The sequence below is a fragment of the Diceros bicornis genome, chromosome X (assembly GCF_020826845.1).
Source record: "Diceros bicornis minor isolate mBicDic1 chromosome X, mDicBic1.mat.cur, whole genome shotgun sequence".
Taxonomy (NCBI): Eukaryota; Metazoa; Chordata; class Mammalia; order Perissodactyla; family Rhinocerotidae; genus Diceros; species Diceros bicornis.
The window spans coordinates 136,668,250-136,691,467 of NC_080781.1; the positions used below are offsets into that span (position 1 = coordinate 136,668,250).

General features: G+C 38.2%; 1 protein-coding gene across 6 annotated transcripts in view; it reads right to left on the reverse strand.

Moving 5' to 3' along the window:
* The window catches only part of GABRA3 (gamma-aminobutyric acid type A receptor subunit alpha3), a 213,639-nt gene extending 192,786 nt beyond the window's left edge, over positions 1-20,853 (reverse strand). For 2 of the 6 annotated variants that reach the window (XM_058534912.1, XM_058534914.1), the window contains exon 1: positions 20,698-20,847. The gene's annotated coding sequence lies outside the window, so the exon portion shown is untranslated. Of the gene's footprint in view, positions 1-20,697 lie in introns of all 6 variants that reach the window. The other 4 variants (XM_058534911.1, XM_058534913.1, XM_058534915.1 and 1 more) reach the window with 4 other exon arrangements.
* Between the last annotated feature and the right edge of the window lie 2,365 nt (positions 20,854-23,218).

Genomic DNA, 23,218 nt, shown 5'->3' on the forward strand with positions numbered 1-23,218 from the left:
ACAAAAACACAGCCAAGCCCTTGTGTCAGTGAGAGAAAGCAGAAGACTGAAGGTTAAAGAAGAAGAAAGGATGGAATTAAAAAAGAGAGAAGAAGAAGAGTATATATGGGCAAATGAGACAGGTCAGAAAAACTGGTAGGAAGTAAATTTAGCTAAAGAAACAAAATCAGAAGTACAAGTTTAGCCACATCAGACTTCCTAGTGTTTGGTAAACATTCCATTCACTATTCATATCCATCTACGTCCAATATATCTCTCAAAGCCATTTTCTTTCTCTCTCTCTCCAGATACCACCCTACCAAAGTGGCATTATTGGCCTCCTCACATTCACTCAGACGACCACTCTTTTGCAGGGTAGTCGGGAGTGAATGGAATTAATCCATTCTTCACATGGCAACCAGAGGGGCCATTAAAATGCAAATCAAATTACTTTACTCCCTTGCATAAAACTATTCAAATGCTCCCTACTGCTGCTGGGAAAAGACTAAACACTTGAATTTGGCCTATAAGGTCCTTTAAGAATTAGCAAAATCCTACCTCTCCAGCCTCAACTCCTACTACTTGCCCCCTCACTGTCAGTGCCACACCAGCCTCTTCTCACCATCTCTAATGCGTTGGCACCATGCCTTCCCACTTTAGAGATGACTTAAGACCATGGCAAAACCTCCATTCTTCCATTCACTCCTCTGTAACCAATCAAAACCATTGTCTTCAACGCAAAGATTGCTTCCTCATTCATTTCCTCTATTTCTGTTTCAAGTTCCAACATCAACTTGGCAACCATGACTTTTCCACACTCCTATTCTCTCTTCCTCCTATCTATTGCAACAAGACTTTCCTGCTGAGGTAACCATAGCTGCCCACTGACCTACAAAAATACCTCTGCTATCAGTCTGGGTGCCTGATAGTTTTAGGCAAGTCCAATGTTCCTGCCTGACCCAGCCTGAGAGAACCCATACCTCCACTGCGTCACAACCTAGAGTAATACTCAGATATATGAATTTTAGAATCTATGATTACAGATTGAGCATGGAAGACTAATCAAGGAGAACTCTTTATAACTAAGGCCTCAAATGGTGAGTAGTCATTATCTGAAGAGAAAATTATTATCCATCTAGAAATCCCAGCATATCATTATGTCAAGCTAGCACTGTAGGTTCACACAGGAAAAATCTCCTTCCTCATCTACAAACAATGAGTATAGTAATGATAGCTAAATCATCAAACATACCTTAAAAAATAAAAACATAACTAAAATTGTTTAAAAAAAGGAAGAAAGAGAGAAATATGCCCATGGAGCTGAAACAAAAAAAGAAACTTAGCAATAGAGGGACCTAAAGCCACTTACCTACTAGGAAACAAGCAGAGGCAGCCAGGAGTTCAACTCCTATGGGGAAACATAAACCAATAATATCAAACATGAGGCAGGGTAGCAAAGTTAGATCATTGCAGGAAACCAGGAGGTGAGGCAGGGATTTCCTGCCTGTGAATAATGACTTAAAAATGTTATGATGAGTACAGAAAGCTGATATTGGCAACTGAGGTACTACCAGAGTGCTAGGAAGTAGTAGAGATAGCTATGCAATAGAGACTTGCATCACACCACCCACTGGCTCGAAAACTGGAACTTTGGTATCCTCGTGGAACAAAAGCCCCAAGCTGCCAAAATAAGAACTGGTTCTGAACTGGGAAGCTGATCAAATAAAACATAATCCAGCCAGACCTAAAAGGGATGACCATAGTAGATAGAATAACTATGAATTTTCCCATTTAAGGCAAGCAAGTTAAAATTCCAAGTCTACGGAAAAAAATCTTGAAAAAATAGTAAACAAATTCAACAAAGGTGAGGTTACAGTCCCTAGGAAATACAGTAATTTGCAAACAGATTTTAAAATAAATGTTTAACATCCTCAAAGAACTAAAGGAATAAGCTTATGAAAAGCAAGAACAAGAGGTTATAAAATAAAAAAGATGTGAATCAGAAACGGTAGATATTAAAAAATAGAAATCTTGTAAATCAAGACTATAGACTCTGAAATAAAATCTTAAAAGACAGCATAAACCCTAGACTGGATATGGCCAAGGAAATAGTGAGTGAATTTTAAGATGTTTCTGAGGAACAGGCTCAGAATGAAACACTAAGAGGTAAAGATAAAGAAACTGATAAAATGAAAGGGAAGTTAAGAGACCTGGAGAATAGACTTAGAAGCTCCAACCAAAGCCTAATTCTAATAGTGGTTCCAGAGGCAGAAAATAGTGAGTACAGAAGAGTGATAATGGCCAGGCAATAAATAAATAAATGAGAAATTTTATACTAATTTAAATCATTATATAATAGTGGTGGCAAAAGAAAGACACCTGCATACACACTAAACTAAAAGAGTTTACCACCTACAGAAATAACTATAAGGAAATAACTATAAGGAAATAAAACATTTCTAAAACAAGAAATAACTATAAGGAAATATACAAAAAATTATAAATTTCAAGATTTTTTAAAAATCTTGAGTCCTTCCCAGTTAAAGATAGTCAATTGAACATAAGCATTTGCTTCTGCTTCATTCTGAAACCCCAATAAATTGGCAGTAAAAGGATTTATTTTAATTCACAAACCAATAAGGACAAAGAGAAAGGGAGATGTGACAAAGAAACAACATTTTACAAGACACCTCCAACCCTACTTCTCCCTGGAATACAAGAAATTAGATCTGTATCCTCCAAGGAATCCATTTCTGTTGAACCTTCTTAGTCAAGAGAAAGGACCTAAAAACATTGACATTATAGTTCTCAAAAAACAACCTCAGCAGATAATATACTTCCTCACTCAATATTTCCCATCAGTTTTTAATTTTCTGCTCTTAAATAGGAACAAAGAACCAAGGAATAGAGGACCCATGAGGAAAGCCTAGAACATGAAAGATAAACAACAAAACAATTTTTTTTTTTTTTTGTGAGGAGATCAGCCCTGTGCTAACATCCGCCAATCCTCCTCTTTTTTTGCTGAGGAAGACGGCCCTGGGCTAACATCTGTGCCCATCTTCCTCCACTTTATATGGGACGCCGCCAAAGCATGGCTTGCCAAGCAGTGCGTCGGTGCGCGCCCGGGATCCGAACCGGCGAACCCCAGGCCGCCGCAGCGGAGCGCGCGCACTCAACCGCTTGCGCCACCGGGCCGGCCCCAAAACAAATTTTTTTAAAAAAGAAATTTGGAGAGAAAAGACTCTTCAATGAGAAGAAGAGCACAAAAAGTTATAGCATTAATAACATTGAAGAGATAAGACAAGATAATGCGTCCAGGAAAAAAGAACAAGTTTCTAGATGAAAAGATAATTCAAAGAATACCTTTTAAAAAGCTAATAGAAATTAAAATCACAATAGAGGAAATACAAACTCAACAGAAGTGTTGGCAGATAAAATTGAAGATACCTCCCACAATATAGAGCATTTAGACAAGAGATGGAAGACAAAAAATGTAAGGAAATTATAAAAGCAGCCATGAAAGACTAACATTTAAATAGTAAAAGAGAAAGGGAGACAGAGATAGAGAGCTAGGGAGCTGGGGGTTGAGGGGAGAGAGAAGGGAGAGAGAGGGGAAGGAGGGGGAGGGAGAAGGAGAAAATGGCAAGAAGTACATTATCAATGAAATAATTCAAAAAAAAAAATCTCAGAATGGAAGAGCCAATTGACCACTCAGCACAATGGATGAAAATAGATCCACGAGAAGACATAACATTGTCAGAACAACCAGGGATGAAAAGAATATCCTACGTGTTTCAAGAGAAAGAGAGACAAAGTCGAGTATAGATGTTTAAGAATCAGGATGGCTTTTGACTTCTTTAACAGCAATTCTGGAAGCTAGAAGGGAGTAGAGTAATGCTTTCAAACTTCCGAGGGGAAATGATTTCCAATCTAGAGTTCTATACCTAAACCAACAATAAATTGGGAGGGTAGAATAAATAAATTTTGGAACATCGGGGTCTCAAAAATATTTATTCCCACCCATGCACACTTTCTCCAAAAAGCCCCACCAATGTGAGAATGTGCTCTGACAAAAATGAGAGAATAAATGAAGAAACAGGGAATCCGAAAGAAAAGAAAGGGGAGGGGGATGTAAGGGTGGTAGATGGAGACACCAGGACAACAGCTGTGAACGAAGCAGAGTGAGAAACCAGTCCAGACTGTAGTAGGGCAGAAGAGTCAAGGAGCAACTTCAAGAAGATAAAATGAATAAAATATCTTATATGTCTGAATGTACTGAGAAAAGATGTAGACAACTGATAGTTTGAGCTTGGATTAGTGGTAAGTACATGAAAAATAAGCACATTTTGAAAAGATAATTATTCCAAGGAAATCAAAACAAAAATAGGTGCCTTAAAAGAAAATTAATAATGATATATATGGTAGGCAGAATAATGGCCTTCCAAAGACATCAACATCCTATCCCCAGAACCTGTGACTATGTTATGTTACATGGCAAAGTGGGATTAAGGTAGCAGCCGGAATTAAGGTTACTAATCAACTAACCTTAAAATAGGGAGATTATTCAGGGTTATCTGGGTGGGCCCAATGCAATCACAAGAGTCCATAAAAGTGGAAGTAGGAGGCAGAAGAGTTAGTGTCAGAGAGATGTGATGTAAAAAAGATTTGACTTGACATTGCTGACTTTGAAGATGTAGGATGGGAGCCATGAGCCAGGGAATGTGGGTGGCCTCTAGAAGCTGGAAAAGGCAAAGAAATAAATATTCCCCCTAGTTTCCAGAATGGAGCACAGCCTTGCCAACACCTTGATTTTAGCCCTGGAAAACCTCCACAACTACAAGAAGATAAATTTGTGTTGTTTTAAGCCACGAAGTTTGTGGTAATTTGTTACAGCAGCAATAGAAAACTAATACAATATATTATCTGGCTCAGCTATGAATGGCATTAACACAGTCATAATAATATAAACAAAAAAATAAATCAATATTATGCTGCAATTAAACAGAGTATGGGGGTAGGGGAAGAAACGTGCGTATGTTGTACAAGTAAGGGTTTTAAAAGTACTTAAATCTTTATCTTCCAGAGTGGGAAATTAATAAAAAGTATCTAAACATTTAAAATTAAGAAGGATCAATATAAGCATATTATTTAGGGATAGGACATAAATACCAAAAGAATTATCCGAAAGGGCTGAAAATGGTTGCTTCTGGGAAGAGGGCAGGGAGCTACTGTTGTTTTTTTTAACAAACTTTAGAGAAATATTTGACTTTAATCTAAGTCCTTATATAATTTTGATAAAGATCAAAACAAATTTTTAAAAATCATAACAGACTATTATGAATAGCTTTAGGTCATCACATTCAAAAATAGAATAAATGGATAATTGCCTATGAAAATAATAGAAGAAATAGCAAACTGCAATAGAACAGAAATTGAACCAGCAGGTTAAATATAAAATCCCCCTCCACACATCCTATAGTAAAGGGGGAACAGGATCACATCTGAATCAAAAAGTCAGTTTTATTAAACTATCATTCAAGTTAATCTTACCTTCTGCAAACTGTTCCAGAAACTAGAAAAAGATGAAAAGCAATAAAACCCATTTTGTGAGCTTAATGTAATATTGATTTCAAAGTTGAACAGAAACAATAAAATCAATTTATGAACGTAGATAAATTTTTAAAGGGAAAACACAAATAAATATCACTACATATAATCCATAATCAAGTAGATTTATCCCAGAAATGAAAGGACAGTTCAATATCAAATAATCTATCAATACAATTCACAATTCTGAAAAATAAGAAAGGGTTGAATTACCCACAGTCATTTAAAAAAAAATATTAACAGTATATAAAAGAAGTATATGAACATCTCAATAAATGAAGAAAAAAGCATGCAGTGAAATTCTCCTCTCATTCATGATAAAATCTTAGCATAATAGAAATATAAGGAAATTTCCTTCATTTGATGAAAAATATCTACCAAAAACCTATACCAAATGCTATACTTAATGGAGACGCCTTAGAAACAATCTCACTCAAGCCAGGAACAAGAATAGGACTGTTCCATCCCTATCACTAAGCAATATTATATTGTATGTCCTAGACAAAACAATAAGAAAAAAATATATACATTAATATAAAATTTTAAAAGAAAGACATAAGTATTGATATTTGTAGGAGATATGAAAAAACATAGAAAATTCAAAAGAATCAATAAGAAATTATAAGAATGAATAAGAATCTTCCAAGTTGCTAGATATAAGCCCAACTTACAGATATCAATTAGAAAATCTAATAGAAAAAGAATCCCAATTAAAATGGCCTTAAAAATAAAAGGCATTTATCAAAAATTATCAAATGAAGCTAAATAAATGCATATAAGAGTATTTATAGCATTAAATGCTTATATTAGACAAGAAAAAACTCAAATCAATGATCTCAGATTCCACCTTAAGAAACTTGAAAAGGAAGAGCAAATTAAATCCAAAGCAAGCAGAAGGAAGGAAATAATAAAAATAGAAGAATTTAATGAAATAGAAAAAAAGGAAAATAAATCAATGAAACTATATATATATATATATATATACGTTCATATATGTTTATATATATATATATAAAATCTTACAACTCAATAATAGAAATACAAATATCCCAATTTTAAAACAGGGAAACAATTTGAATGGACATTTCTACAAAGAAGATATAAAGATGGTCAATAAGCACATCAAAAATGTTCAGTATCGGGGCCGGCCCGGTGGCGCAAGTGGTTAGGTGCGCGCGCTCCGCTGCGGCGGCCCGGGGTTCGCTGGTTCGGATCCCGGGCGCGCACCGACGCACTGCTTGGTAAGCCATGCTGTGGCGGCGTCCCATATAAAGTGGAGGAAGATGGGCACCGATGTTGGCCCAGGGCCGTCTTCCTCAGCAAAAAAAGAGGAGGATTGGCGGATGTTAGCTCAGGGCTGATCTCCTCACAAATAAAAAAAAAAAAAAAAAAAATGTTCAGTATCATTAGTCATAGGGATATGCAAATTAAACCACCATGAGCTACCACTACACACTCACTAGAATGGCTAAAATAAAGAAGGACAAGGCAAGATACAAAGTTGACATACAAAAGTCAATCACTTTCCTATACACAAGCAATGAACAATTGAAATTTGAAATTAAAAACACAGCACTATTTACATTAGTACCAAAAGATGAAGTACTTAGGTATAAATCTAAAAAAATACATATAAGAACTATATGAGGAAAACTACAAAACGCTGATGAAAGAAATCACAAAAAGATCTAAATAAATGGAGAGATATTTCACGTGCAAGGATAGGAAGATGCAATATGGTTAAGTTCAGTTCTTGCCAACTTGATCTATAGATTCAACAAAATCCCAATCAAAATCCCAGCAAGTTGTTTTGTGGATATCAACAAACCAATTCTAAAGTTTATATGGAAAAGGAAAAGACCCAAAATAGTCAAACAATACCAAAGAGGAATACGGCCAAAGGACTGACACTATCCAAATGCAAGAATTACTATAAAGCTACAGTAAACAAGGCAGTGTGGTATTGGTGAAAGAATAGACAAATAGATCAATGGAATAGAATAGAGACTCCAGAAATAGACCCACACAAATATAGTCAACTGATCTTTGACAAAGGAGCAAAGGCAATTCAATGGAAAAAGGATACTCTTTTTAACAAATGGTGCAGGAACAACTGGACATCCACACACACACAAATGAATCTAGACAAATCTAGACCTTACACCTTTTACAAACATTAATTCAAAATGGACCACAGACATAAGTGTAAAATGCAAAACTATAAAATTTCTAGAAGATAACATAGGAGAAAATCTAGGTGACCTTGGTTTTGGTGATGACTTTTTAGATACAATACCAAAAGCATGATCCATGAAAGAAAAAAATGATAAATTGGGCTTAATTAAAATTAAAAATGTCTTCTCTGCAAAACACTGTTAAGAGAATGAAAATATAAAACATAGAGAAAATATTTGCAGAACACATATGATAAAGGGTTTGTATCCAAAATATTCAAAGAATTCTTAAAACTCAAAAATGAGAAAACAAACAAGCCAGTTAAAAATGGGCAAAATATCTGAACACACACATCAGCAAAGATATATGAATGACAAATAAGCACATGAAAAGATCCTCAACTCATAGGTCATTAAGGAACTGCAAAGAAAAACAACGAGATGCCACTACACCTCTATCAGAGCAGCCAAAATCCAAAATGCTGACAACCCCAAGTGCTGGTGAAAATGTGGAGTAACAGGAACATTCATTCATTGCTGCTGGAAATGCAAAATGGTATAGCCACTTTGGAAGACACTCTGGCAGTTTTTTACAAAGCTAAACATAGTCTTACCATATGATCCAGCAATTGTGCCCCTTAGTATTTACCCAAATGAGTTGAAAACTTATATCTGCACAAAAACCTACACATGGATGTTTATAGCAGCCTTATTCATAATTGCCAAAACTTGGAAGAAACCACAATATCCTTCTACAGTAAATGGGAAAAACAGACTGTGGTTCATCCAGACAACGGAATATTATTTGGCAATAAAAAGAAATGAGCTATTAAATCATGAAAATACATGGAAGATTCTTAAACGCACATTGCTAAGTAAAAGAAGACAGTCTGAAAAGGCTATATATTGTAAGATTCCAACTATATGACATTCTAGAAAAGGCAAAACTAATAGAGACAGTTAGAAGATCAGTGGTTGTCAGGGGTTCAGGGGAGAGAGAGAGAAGAACAGGTGGAACATGGGATATTTAGAGCAGTGAAATATTCTGTATTATACTATAATGGTGAATACATGACATACATTTGTCAAAACTCATATAACTGTAGAACACAAAGAATGAACCCAGATGTGAACTACGGACTTTAGTTAATTATATATCAATATTGGTTCATCAATTGTAAAAAAAGGTACCACATTAATGCAAGATGTTAATAACAGGGGAAACTGGGGATAGGTGGGTATATAGTAACTCTACACTTTCTATTCAATTTATTTGTAAATCTAAGACTGCTCTAAAAATAACATTAATTAAAAAAAAAAAAGGACAGGGGCCAGCCCGGTTAAGTGCGCGCTCCGCTGCGGCGGCCCAGGGTTCACCGGTTCGGATCCCGGGCACGCACCAACGCACCGCTTGGCAAGCCATGCTGTGGCGGCGTCCCATATAAAGTGGAGGAAGATAGGCACGGATATTAGCCCATGGCCAGTCTTCCTCAGCATAAAGAGGAAGATTGGCAGATGTTAGCTCAGGGCCGATCTTCCTCACCAGAAAAAAAAAAAAAAAAGCGGCTGGCCCATGGTGTAGCGGTTCAGTGTGCGCGCTCTGCTGCTGGTGGCCCAGGTTTGGATCCTGGGTGCGCACCGACACACCGCTTATCAAGTCATGCTGTGGTGTCGTCCCATATAAAGTGGAGGAAGATGGGCATGGATGTTAGCTCAGAGCCGGTCTTCCTCAGCAAAAAGAGGAGGATTAGCATGGATGTTAGCTCAGGGCTGATCGTCCTCACAAAAAAAAAATGACAAAATATACTAAGTGCTGGTGGGGATGTTAAGTAACTAGGACTCTCATCCACTGCTACTGGGAATACAAAACGGTATAGCCACTTTGGGGAACAGTTTGGCAGTTTTTTATAAAGTCAGACATTCATTTCCCACATAACCCAGAAATTCCCCTCATAGGTATTTACCTAGTTATAAATGCAAATATATGTGCAAACAAAACCTGTACAAGAACATTTATAACAGCAGTACTTGTAATAGCCAAAAAGTGAAAACAACCCAAATGTCCATCAACTAAGTAAACAGATACACTACTCAGAAATAATAAAGAACTAACTACTGATCCATGCAACAACATGGATGAATCTTAAAAATACGTGCTAAGTGAAAGAAGTCAGACACAAAAGGCTACATACTCTATGATTCCATTTATATGATATTATAGAAGAAGCAAAACTACAAAGACAGAAAACAGATCAATGGTTGCCCACGGTTGTAAGTAGGGGAAGAAAATTGACTGCAAAAGGGGACAAGTGAACCTTTTTACATCTTTGTTCTTGTGGTGGTTGTGGTTATATGATCATATATGTTCGTTTGTCAAACCTCTTCGAAATGAACACTTGCAAAGGGTAAATTTTATTTTATGTAAATCATACCTTAAGAAACCTGACTGGAAAAATTTAAGATGCCTAGGAATATGTCTTATATGTAAGAGTATTATTAATAAAATTACAAACCTCTATCAAAGATTGTAAAAATAGATGAATAAATGCAAAGATATAACATATTCATAAATAGGAAATCTCTTTACCAAAAAAGTATCAATTCTTCTCCAAATCATTCTACAGATTCAATAAAATTCCAAGAAAAACCAACATGATTTTTTTTCAAATTTGGAAATCTTATTTTAAAATTAAGATAAGGGAGATAAGGCCCAAAAATAATCAACAATTCAGAAAGAACAAGAAAAGTGGTGTGGGTGACAGCAGAAAGTGAACAATAACTTGACCTTACAAATATCAAGATTCATTATAAAGCATTCATAATTAAAACAACACAAGTGTAGACAAATGGATTAATAGAGCATACAGACACTCTAGAAATAGACTCAAGCATTATAGAAACTAGGTAAAACAATAGAGTATGCATTCTAAACCAGTTGAGCATAAATGATATTAAAACAAATGGTATTTGACATAGAAAAAATTGACCCATATTTTACATGACATGCAAAATAAAATCCAGATGGTTTTAAAAAGCAAATGTAAAGGAAAATTCTAAGACACTTTAAAGAAAATTTGGAGAACAATTTTTATGATCATGGGATAAGAAAATATTTCTTAAATATGACACAAATTCACAACACATGAAGGAAAAGATTTATAAATTTATCATGAAATTTTAAAACTTCTGCATGATAAAGGACCCCATAAACAAAATAGAAAGCCGAGGTGACATACTAGAAGCAGATATATGCAACATAACTGACAAATAATTAGTATCCAGAATATATAAAGAACTCTTATAAATCAGTAAGTAAAAAGCAATCAAACAGAAAAATACGCAAATGTGGCTGGCTCCAGGTGTTGTGTTTTGGAAGGAAGTGGAGAGAAACAAAGCTGGGGCTAGACACAAGGGAAGGGAAGATTTATCTGTAATGTTTTATTTATTTCATTAAAACATATCTGAAGCAGAAATGACAAAATGCTAATACTTGTTCATTTTGGAGCAATATATATGTGGTTATTTGCTCCTTGTTTTATTTATTTTTTTGAGGAAGATTGGCCCTGAGCTAACATTTGTTGCCCATCTTCCTCCTTTTTTTCCTTTTTTCTCCCCAAAGCCCCAATAGATAGTTGTATGTCATAGTTGTACATCCTTCTAGTTGCTTTATGTGGGACGCCCCCTCAGCATGGCTTGATGAGCAGTGAGTAGGTCCGGACCCAGGATCCAAACCTGGGAACCCTGGGCCGCTGAAGTGGAGCCCGCGAACTTAACCACTATACTACTGGGCCGGCCCCTGCTCCCTGTTTTGATGCTTCTCTGAGTTTCTTTCTAAATATTTTAAATTCTTCAAAATTAAAAAAATAAGAAAAAGAAAATGAACTTGTAAACTATAGATTTATAATAATAAATTTGAACAAAAGCAATAGAAGTTAAAATTATAAATAGCAGTTTCCCTGTATTCCAGCCATAATAAATTAGGAGAAATAATGATAGAAAGATCCCCTTCACAAAATTAAAAGCATAAAATAAATGTTACTGCTATTATATACTCTATACAGATAGACAAATTGAGGCTTAGAGACCACACAGCTAGTAAGTAGAAGAGCTGAGGTAATAAAAATTATTTTAAACTACAATAATATTTAAACTTCATAACTAGGACAAGAAGAGACAGACTAAAAGAAATGGAAAAGAGATAAATCCCAAAGAGACCCTCTACACATAGCAATTTATATACATTGAATGTGGCATCGAAGAACAGTAGGAAAGGATGAATTTCAATATTTGGTATTGTGAAACAATTGAAGGGGAAAACAATTTAGAAAATTACCTCACACCACACACCGAAGTAAACTCCATGGCGATTAAACAATTAAAAATAAGCAATAAAAAGTAAAACAAAATCCATTTAAGCACTTATGGGGAAAAACTTCTTAAACATGAACTCATCAGAAAAAATTACAAATGAAAAGATATATATAAATAATTACATAAAAGTTAATTTGTGCATAAAAGTCAATTTAAAACACAAACTTGGAAAATATTTTCCACATATACCACAGAAGAAAGGTCTAACGTCTACTAAATGTATGCATACAAATGAATAAGAAACACATAAGTTCTCGATATAAAGATATACACAGGTCATGAATTTATGTTCATAGGAAGGAAACAAAAGTGCCCAAGAAACACAAGAAAGTATTCATGTTCACTATAATAAAATAAATATTAAATATTAAAACAGTAAGATATGCTTTTGCCTCTATCAGATTGGCAGAGATGTTAAAAGAATGACAATAGCCAGCACTGGCATAAGTGTACGAGCAGAAATTGGCTGTCTTATATAGTAGGACAACTTGACACATGTATCAAGAGCCTTTAAAAATTTAATATCCTTAGGCCCAGTAACACCTCTTGTAAAACCCCATCTTAAAAAAATCATTCATTCAACAAATGTTAAGTAAGGATCTACAATGTGTCAGATATTGTTCATGGTACTGGGAGATACAACAGTGAACAAAATAGAGAAAAATCCCTGTGTTCGAGGGGCTTACATTTCAATTTAAGGATCCAGACAATAAATAAGTAAAATATCTAGTCTATAAGGTGATGATACAGATCATGGAGAAAAAAATAAAGCAAGAAAGGAGAAGAGTTAGTGTTGGGGGAGAAGGGTTTACATTTTTATGTATGGTCCTTGTAGAAGACCTCACAAAGCTGACATCTGAATAAAGAACTGAAACAGATGAGGTTCAAACAAGCAAAGATTTCTGTAGAGAGGTATACATTACAGGGCTATTCATGATAACTTACAAGTGAAAATTATTTAAATGACCAATATGGGATCTGTTAAATAATTATGGTATAAATTGTACAAATGAAAATTATGCAGCCATTAAAAATTGTTTGAAGGCTGTTGGATGACATGGGGAAATGCTCACAATAAATACCAATGGAGAAGCCAGATATAAAATAGTTCATATAAGGTATGATCCCAATTATGTAAACATGGAAACACATCTGGAAGGAAGTAGAACAAGTTGTCTTTGGATTAGGTATTTAGAGGTGATTTGTGTTAACTTCTTTCCATTTTCCAAATGTTCTACTATGAGGCTGTTTTATTTTTATAACTAGGAAAAAAACAGTTTAAAGGCAGATATTACACTCTTAAGGTAGATTAATTAAGGTACAAAATTTTTCAAATGGTAGTATTGGTCAGCCAAGCCTAGAGTACTGGGTCCAGATATGGACATTATGTATTAAGGGCGATGCTGAAAAGGGAAGCATCTCTTATAGAAGATACTCAAAATATATGCCATATGAGCTCAAGAATTGGGAATATATGGACTGGAGAAAAGATAAAAAGAACAAACTATCCTTAAACTTTTGAATGGCTATTACAGGGAAGGGAAATGGAAATTACTCAGCATACCTATTGCTCCAAGGAACAAGACCAATGGGTTGGATTCAGAAGACAGATTTCAGGTCAGTATGAAGAACTTGCTAACAATCAGAATTGTCATCAGGTGGTGTTAAGCAACCTTTCCTGGAACTATGCACACTGAAAATAGATGACCATATGTACTGGGTGATAAGACTGCCGTTGCATGATTACTAAGGACCTGCCATCTCTGAGCTCCTCTTGTACTATTTTAAAAAGTTATTTTATTCTATGATCACTTACATAATTCCATCCCCATCCACTCTCCTTCCCTTCAAAAAATCTATGTAATACTTGAATCCTTTTAAAAAATCATTTTTTAAAGAGAAAAACACCCTTAAAAATATACATCCTGGAGATTTTTATTCTTCCATTTGTGTATGGTGAGGAGACATACTGTATACCAACATCAATACCTTTGAAATCATGTTTTAAGTAGAAAAAAATGTTCTTCTATTACCAACCGATATTTCCCTTTACCATATATCTTTTCCCTAGGAAGAGACTGCCTGGACCATTACATTTCAGAATACGAGATAATCACCTTGCCTCTATTTCACAGAATCCTGCACCATTTTCTTTTCGGTGCCCTTACTTTATTTCAAAGTAGCAGGAGAGGAAATATCACCCAATACCCAGATTTACCATAGATTTTAGAATACAGTCAGTTCTTTCCTTTCAAGACAGTCATGATTTCAGCAATTGCAGGAATGGAACAAGGAAGAGGCCTTCCTGTGATCTCTTCCAAACCCTGTGAATACTTCCAACAAAATTAGCAACCTTCAGAATTCCATATAAAATCCTTAGTGTTGCTTAAATAAGTGACTGAGCCTGAACGACTTGCACAGGACCATAAGAGTGTAGTATAGGGCTGAGTCCGGTGGCCTGGTGGTTAAGCTCAGCATGCTCCACTTCAGTGGCCCAGATTCGGTTCCCAGGTGCAGACCTACACCACTGGCCATGCTATGGCAGCGACCCACATACAAAATAGAGGAAGATCGGCACAATTGTTAACACAGGGTGAGTCTTCCTCAAGCAAAAAGAGGAAGATTGGCAACAGATGTTAGTTCAGGGCGACTCTTCCTCAGAAAAAAAAAAAGAGTGTAATATAGAACAGAGTATGAACTATAGAACCTTACAGCTGAGAGAGTCTTCATAAATCATCTAGGTCTAGTCCAACTCTCCTCATTTTACAGCAAAGTGATTTGCCACAAGAAACTAAGTCAGCAGCCAAGACAGGACTAGAATCTAGATAGGCTATCTGAAATCCCATTGTAAGAGAGATTTTTACTATTCAATTCTTCATACTTTTTTTTATTATCGAGTGCCTCTTTCGCTAACTTGTTGAATGGGGAGAGTCAGGAGATCTGTGAAGAATGCTGGCTCACTGAGAGTTTCAATTAAGCAACATGACATATAACCTGGTTTTCAAGTAAACCTGGGCTTCTGGTTTTCACGTAAACCTGGGCTCCTGTGCACATGAGGCTGGAGGGAACCTTACCTTTCCTTACAGCACTAATATCTGCCAAACATCTGCAAAACAGATACGCATTATCCAATCTTAACTGTTAGTAAGCACTATGAGCATCAGAGTGGGAAGGACTATTAGAAACTGGGTATTGTTTATCAGCACTCAACTCTGCTGAAATGTCTAATAGTGTTGACCACACCTTCCTTCTTAAAGCAGTACATTTTCCTCTACACACTAATCACAATGTGTAACTATATAGTTCAATAGTTTGTAGAATTATGTCTTCTCCCAGTCTAAACCATGAGCCCCAAGGTGGCAACAACCATGTCTATTTTGCTATTATATTCTCTTAGTAAATGGTATGTATTTAATAAATATTATCCAACCAATGGATGAGGCCTCTCCTCTCTTGGCTCTCTCATAATACTGTACTCTCATAATTTTCCTTTCATATGTCTGATTGCTCTTCCTTTGTAGTGTTCACACAGGCTCGTCTTTGTTCTCTCATATCCTAGATATAAGCATTCCCCAAAGAAGAGATCCCTGGATCCCTTGTTTCTACTTCAAGTACTGCCTCTATATCAATGACTCTCAAATCACTCTCTCTCCCTGACTTCTTTCCAGAGCTCCAATTCCACATTTTTTCAACTATACCCAGTACTTCTTGCTGGGCTATAGCAATAGTACTACCTGGGTGACCTCAGTCAAATCAAGTCACTCCCCTTTACAGGATCAGTTTGCTCATCCATAAAATGAGGACATTGCCCCTTTACTGCATATAGAGCAAAGTCCTAATTTTTCAGGCTAGTATTCAATATTATTTATAGTCAAGCCCTCCACCTATGTTGCCAAACATGTCTCACATACTTTCACCACACACTTTACTCCAACACAACTGAGTTCCTCACTGTTTCTCTGCTTTTCTGGCCTCTGCCTAAAACACGTTTCTCATCCCTCAACCTCTGCATCTCCAAAGTCTGTCTAATCTTTGAAGCCCAGTTCAAACGCCACTTCCAGGAAGCTGTCTTTGATCTCCTCAGCTGCAAGCCCTTTGCCTCTCTTTCATGGGTGTGGATGTCATTCTTTTAGTATTATGGTTGTTGGTATATTTCTTCTCTCTCTTACTTGACTGTGTCATCTAGGAGGGCAGAGGCTATTTCTAAATCAGCCTGTATCTCCCACGTTGCTTTTGGTCATAGTATGCACTTAGTAATGTTATACTGAATGGATTCAGTTTAAGCCATATCAATCACCTTGCTTAAAAGCCTTTAATCAGTCCCTGTGTTTCTGGAATAAAGACCAAAATCCTTACAATGGCCCACTACAGCCACATCAGCTTTTGTTCAATTTTTCAAACTCACTATGCTTCTCTCATCACAAGGACATTGTGCATGCTCTTACCTTCATGTAAAAAACTGCTCCGTCCCCTCCATCTCCCTCACTCCACCCTCATGTCTCGATTCAGCCTTAATATCACATCTTCAAGGAAGCTTTTCCTAAACCCCAAGCTAGATCAGTTTCCTCTGTTATATACCTTCAGAGATCCACTCCCCCAATACTTTTCTTTCACAGCATTTACTGCCTACTGACATAACACAGTTGTGTGATTATCTGATTTATGGTCTCTTCCCCACCAAACTGTAAGCTCCAAGTAAGCAAGGACCATGTCAGTTTTGCTCACCTGTGTATAATCTGCACAGTGCCTAACCACATCACTGAATAAATAGCTGTGGAATGACTGAATTGATGAATGACTGAGTTAAAGGTAAAGACTTAGAGTGTACAAAATCTTTGTCTGCCTTCCTATAATTCCTTCAAAGTAAAACTGGGATGCCAGGTAGCTCTCTGGGACAGGTAAACTGGCCTTCTATTCACCATAAGAAATTTATAAAATAGGCCCCCCAAATGCTGGAGGGAAACCAAAATTACCTTTCTTTAATGAACGTATGGCCCCAAAAGGCATAACTAACACCAAGTAGTTTGTTCACTCACTTAACAAACATTCGTTAAGCACCTACTCCATGCCATACACTAGTCTAGTGGCTGTTGGTACAATAAACTGGACCGATATAGCCCCCATTCACTTGGAATATATAATCTAAGAGAGGAATTTATAGAAGCTTAAAAAAAATCTTTATGGCAGTCACAACACCTGAGTAATGCTACTTTGTGAGGATATTAAGTTCTCTATCAAAGGAGAGATTTAACGTGAAGGTGAAAGATCATCTGGCAGAGATGATTCAGAAATTACAGCTGGGCCCCATCTGGGCCTCTTACGATGGGCATGTAGCCTAGACCAGTGCTGCTCAAAGTGTGGTCCACAAATCAGTGCGTACCTGCAAACTTTTATTACCAGGTAGCAATGACCTATGTGCAGAAATCAAGAATAAGCACTTACAAAATGTTAGAGCAATTTGAAAAAAATAATTTTATGTCTGTTGAATCTAATAATAAAAATGTGAGCTTATATTTTGTATGTCTTTTCTTTCATTTTCTAGTAATTCGTAGTTAATGTATTTTACTAAAGCAACAGTCTGTGATGAATTGGAAAATTTAAAAAACTGGTTCTTCATCCAGATAGTTTGAAAAGTACTGGAACAGCAGGTTCAGGACTACCTGGCATCTTATTAAAATGCAAAATCTCAGGTCCCACCCCAGACTCTCTGAATCATATTTACCATTTTAACAAGATCCCCAGGGAATTGTCTTGCACATGAAAGTTTGAAAAGCACTGGCCTAGATGATTTCTGAAGCCCCTTAGAACCCTGAGATTTTACTATTTACTTCAGATAGAGTATTGCAGAGCTGAAAGACCCTTGGTGACAGAGTCCACCTCATCATGTTATAGATGGAAAAACCTGGATCCATGAGGTCCGTGGAGAAGAAGTCATGTGTCCAAGGTAATTGGCAAATTGGCAGAGCTAGCAATAGAACTCAAGTTTTCTAACACCCGGGTCAGTTTCCCACTCTAGAACACTGTATGCTCACTGCTATTCCACCCAGTCTCATTCTGTACCAACCCCTCAGTGATGTCATTATTTCTGAGATACTTTCTGATATAACAATTTATTCATCTACCTTCCATATACTGTGTGAACCTTGAATCACACTATTTCAAGTGTCTTCTTTATGATAATTGTCCTTAATCTCTGCTTCTCAAATCTTCCCACATGTCTATTATCTGGCTGCTATATGGGGCTATGCTGGAGATTCAGAAGGACTAGCACCAACTGATTCCTGGTCCTTAGGAAAAGAAAAGAGAGCTTCTTTGTTCCCATCAGTCCACTTGATATCATTTAGCAAGCTTTACCAAGGAAGAGAACATATACTATCAAGCCTATTTCAGACAGCTCAGTACTATCAGCTTGTGGCTGACAAACAAGATAATGGGATACTAGGCCATATAAATAAAAGTCTAGCTTCTGAAATGAAGCAAATGATGATCCTTTACTTGTGGTTATGTCAGATCTGAGGCTTGAGAGGAGAGGTATGATTACTGTCTTCAACTATCTGAAGAGCTATTATTAAGAAGCAAATTTGTTCCAGATAGGCCCAAAGAACCAACAAATATAAGTTACAAGGAGACAGATCTTGGCTTATAATGGGGATTACTCTCTGACAATCAGAGTTGCTCAAAGATAGAAAAAGTGATCTAATAAGCTCTCTGTCACTGCAGGGAGTTCAAATAGAAATCAGGCAACTAATTGAATGTTTAGGATAGATTCAAGAACTGGGTGGAGATGTAAAGCTTAATGACCTTTAGGGATGCTTACAGTTCCAAGGTTTGAATATTCTAAAATTTTCAGGAGACGGTGACTCTAACCTCTCAGAAAATAAGAGCAAGATCTGGTCCTAAAAGGGGCAATCTTTTGCTGGATGTGAGATGGATGAGGCTATGACAGTGGAAAAGTGAAGTCTTTCCTGGCATCCTTTTTAAAGGAAAGTCTTTTGGGCAGCCCCTCCGGGAAACCCAGATGAGGCTTGGTTCCACAATGGCCAACCACTATGCTCCACTCCAAGTTTCTGTTAACTCTACACAAAGGCTGGGCTACTACTTTCCAAAAAAATCTTGCCAAGCAGTACACTGTCTACTGTACCTACATTTGCCTAATAAAGGTGCAAAATTCTCCCCAAGGAGGATGTAGTGCTTAATGGTCAAGACCATGCTTTCCAGAACCAGGTTGCCTGTGTTTTAATTCCCAATTGGGACCTTTAATTACTCTGTAACCTTGGACAAGTTACTTAACTTCTCTGTGCCTCAGTTTCCTCATTAGTAAACCAAGGATAATAATAGTATCTGCCTCATATGGTTGTTGTAAGAATAATACACATTAAACCCTCAACCTAAGATCCAAAACATACTAAGCAGTCATCAATGTTAGCAATTAGTATTGTTGATGTTATAATTACTACCACGGGCATGGCAGTGTCGGTAACACAAAAAGCCCCCATCAAGCAGCCAGATCCCTTCCCCTACCAGTTCATAGGGGCTAGAATACAAGAGCTTCAGCTCGTCCTTGCATAGTTCCAGACATCCAGAACCTGCAGACCCTCAATAAACCATACCATTCGCCAGGAATCCTGGCTCCTCACGCTGCTCTCTCTAAATCCAACAGCCACCCCTCCTCCAGTCCTCCTGCCTATGCCACCCACAGCCACAATCAGAGGAGCAGCAAACTGGGAAGCCACTTCCAGACAAACCATCAGGTGTTTCTTCCCTCCCAAGGACACAGTTGGACCTAATACCATGACTGCCAGAGAGATGGGTGGGGTATCTGAATCCCTAGTCTAGCCTGTCAGCTCAAATACCTGGGATGGGGAGTGGGCAGGCAATGGGGTTTCCCATAGGGAAGCAAGAGAAGCCTCCCAAGTTTGTGAAGAAACTCAGGCCCAACCCCACAATGAGCCTCCTAAAGAAAGGGGGAAGGTCTCAACCTGCTGTCAAAGGAAGCAGTTATTTACAACTTTCTACTCACTTGTATCTGGGGGAGGTAATGGGGAGATGAGGAAAGGGGCTGCATGGTATTCTCCTCCTTTCTCATTTCCAGCAATGAGAAGCAGCTGCAGAGAAAGAGTTAAAGGAGGCAGGAAGCTACAGCCATTACCCCATCGCTGTGCCTAGAGCTATCTGGGGGGTCATGACAGTGCTGTCTGCTCTGGCTAGGGACCACTCCGTGGCTTTCTGCAGCAGCTGCTGGGCCCCCCAAGCAATTTGCAAGGTCAATGCTGACCTGCTTCCAAAGAGGAACAAAACAATTCACTGACAAGGAAGCAAATCGCGCACATAACACATCGCAATCTCCCCTCCCCAAATCAGGTTTTACCCTAGTGCCTCCCTGCCCAGATGCTGGCTCTGGGCTTCCACCAGCCCCAGAGGGGAACCCAGGATAGCATCACAGCTGCAGAGCATGTCTCGCCTCCCCTGCCAACCCAAGGAGACTCACAGTACGGGGGAGAGATGCAATCGCTAAAAGAGACCTGAGCTTGGGGGAGGAGGAAGGAGGGACATCTATGTTTCTTACCAAGCGCCACAGTCACTTCCCCGAAGCGGAGAGAAGAGAAGGATGAATGAACTGAAACAAGTTGGAGGTTGAGACCTCACAGAGCTCGGCTTCCTCTTCTCTTTCTCTGGGTCTCTCTCCCGATCCTTCTCTCGTCTTCTCTCTGGTTTGCTAGCTAGGTTGCGCGCGCTCACGCTCTCCCTCTCCCTCTCCCTCTCCCTCTCCCTCTCCCTCTCCCTCTCCCTCTCCCTCTCCCTCTCCCTCTCCCTCTCCCTCTCCCGCTTCCTCTCCTTCTCCCTCGCTCCCTCCCTCCCTCTCTCTCCCCCTCTCCCTCTCTTCCTCTCAGTATCTCTCCCTCCCTCTCTCTCCCCTGGTCTCTTCTCTCTCTCTCTCTCTCTCTCTCTCTCTCTCTCTCTCTCCACCCCCACCTCCCTCCCTTCTCTCCTCCCCTCCCCCTTTGCTAGCTTTGGATTCACCACTGCCTGGTGCTGAGCACGCGGCTCTGTGCTAGGGCTCTGAATACAGCGCTGCAAGCCTTTGGATCTGTGGTTGTTTTAGGAAAGACTAAAGTAGTATTTTATTTTTTAAGGTATCCAGCAGAGATATAGAGGGAAGCTCAGAGAGAAGGGGAGGAGCAGAGGAAGCAAGGGGAAGAGAAAGAGAGCAAAAGGGTAAGAGCAAATAGGAGGATAAAGGAAGTATGGATTACCACAGCTGATGCGTGATGCTTACTAACTGCTCCAAGACAGAAGATAAGTGGTCTGTCTCCCTTACATCTCTATAGGCATGCCTTCTTAGCCCAGGCTCCAAATAAAGGTTTGGCAATCCTGTCTGTTCACATTCCATCTTTGAGGACAATAATGAGATTTTAAAAAATGTACATCAAAGAGGTTGTCATTCCCACTCCACTAAGAGGAAATGGGTTCAGCCACATTAATCTTCTAATGACCTAACTGCCATCCCCACCCCCAACCAAGTAGAAGCGTGGACCCAATTCAGAACTGTCACCTGGAGCTTCCCTCCAGGCAAAACAGACAAGCAGCAAAACCACAATGCTTTCCTTTCAAAAACCTCTGAAGGGAATGTAGGTGTACATAAGTTTGTGAGCCTACATGTGAGTTTGCACAAGGGGAAAGAGGAGAGCCAGGGGGGAAAGGAGATTAATTAACTCAAAGGATAAAAGAATTATATTCCCATTGGGGCAAAAAAAAAAAAACTGGGCAAAGTACAATAACAATGCAACAGAGGGTAGAAAGAGACCTAGGCTAAGAATAAAATAAAGGAACTTAGGTTTGAGTCCTGCCTCTGAAAATTACTCCACTCTTACCTTTAAGTCACTTCTTTAATCTGGCGCTCATTATCCTCTACAGCAAAATGAATGGCAACGGATGTAGATGATCTTGACAGACCCTTTCAGACCTGACAATCTAGGCTCTAAAACAGGAAAATCTCAGGTGAAGGAGGAGCTGATCTGTGGAGAGTGAAATATAGACTACCAAATTTCAAAGTTTCTCCAAAGGTAAGTCCCCAAATGGGACGCCAAATCACAGACACAACATTCCATTTTGAATGTTTCAGGGGAAATATGAATATGAGCATATGTGTAAAGAACAGCTCCTATCAAAGAATTCAGCTTCCACCTAAATATAATGATTAGCATAAAAGTTTTCTTAATCAAACCCCTCCTACCGTGATTTCCAGCCCATTTAGTCAGAGAATCAAAATGATCATTCAGGGCATCTAACTGAACAGGAGTTATGTTGTGTGCGTTAAGTATACTGGCCTCAATACATATACAGTGACTGTGACATAATAGACATTTAAAAATTTTCCCACAGTGTGCTATTTCTAGCTAAACTACTATCCTATTGGGGTTTTCCCTTCCATATTCCTAATACTCTCTACTCCTGTCCAGTGAGGCACATGTGCCCCATTCTAACTACGTACTTCTTCAAAAGCACATACTCATACATTGAGTATATATACAGATAGAGATCCACAGGCTCGGAGTCACTAAGCTGAAAGACCCATAATGATAACCATCTCATTGTGCAGAAAGAGAAACTAGCCTGCAGAAAAAATGTAGCTCACATGTAAATCAGTGACAGAATCAAGACCAGCACCCAGACTGCTGACCCCAGGTGCAGTATTTTTGTCTACCAAAGCAACGTGTAAGTTGTACATAAAGCAAGTGTGTATGTGAGCACATAGCAATGCACACTCCTTCCTGCAGAGGTACACATTTTTGTGTGTACATTTGTTTGCATAAATGTCCATTGGATTTAAAGGATTAGCAAAATGGCAGGAAGAAATGTTATGAACTGGCATAAAGTTGCTGTATTATTTCCTAGGGCTGCCATAACAAATTACCATAAATTTGGTGGCTTAAAACAACAGAAATTTATTGTGTTACAGTCCTGGAGGCCAGAAGTCTGACACCAAGATACTGGCAGGGCCATACTTCCCCCAAAGGCTCTAGAGGAGAATCCTTCCTTGCCTCTTCCAGCTTCTGGATCTTGACATTTCATGGCTTGTAGAAGCA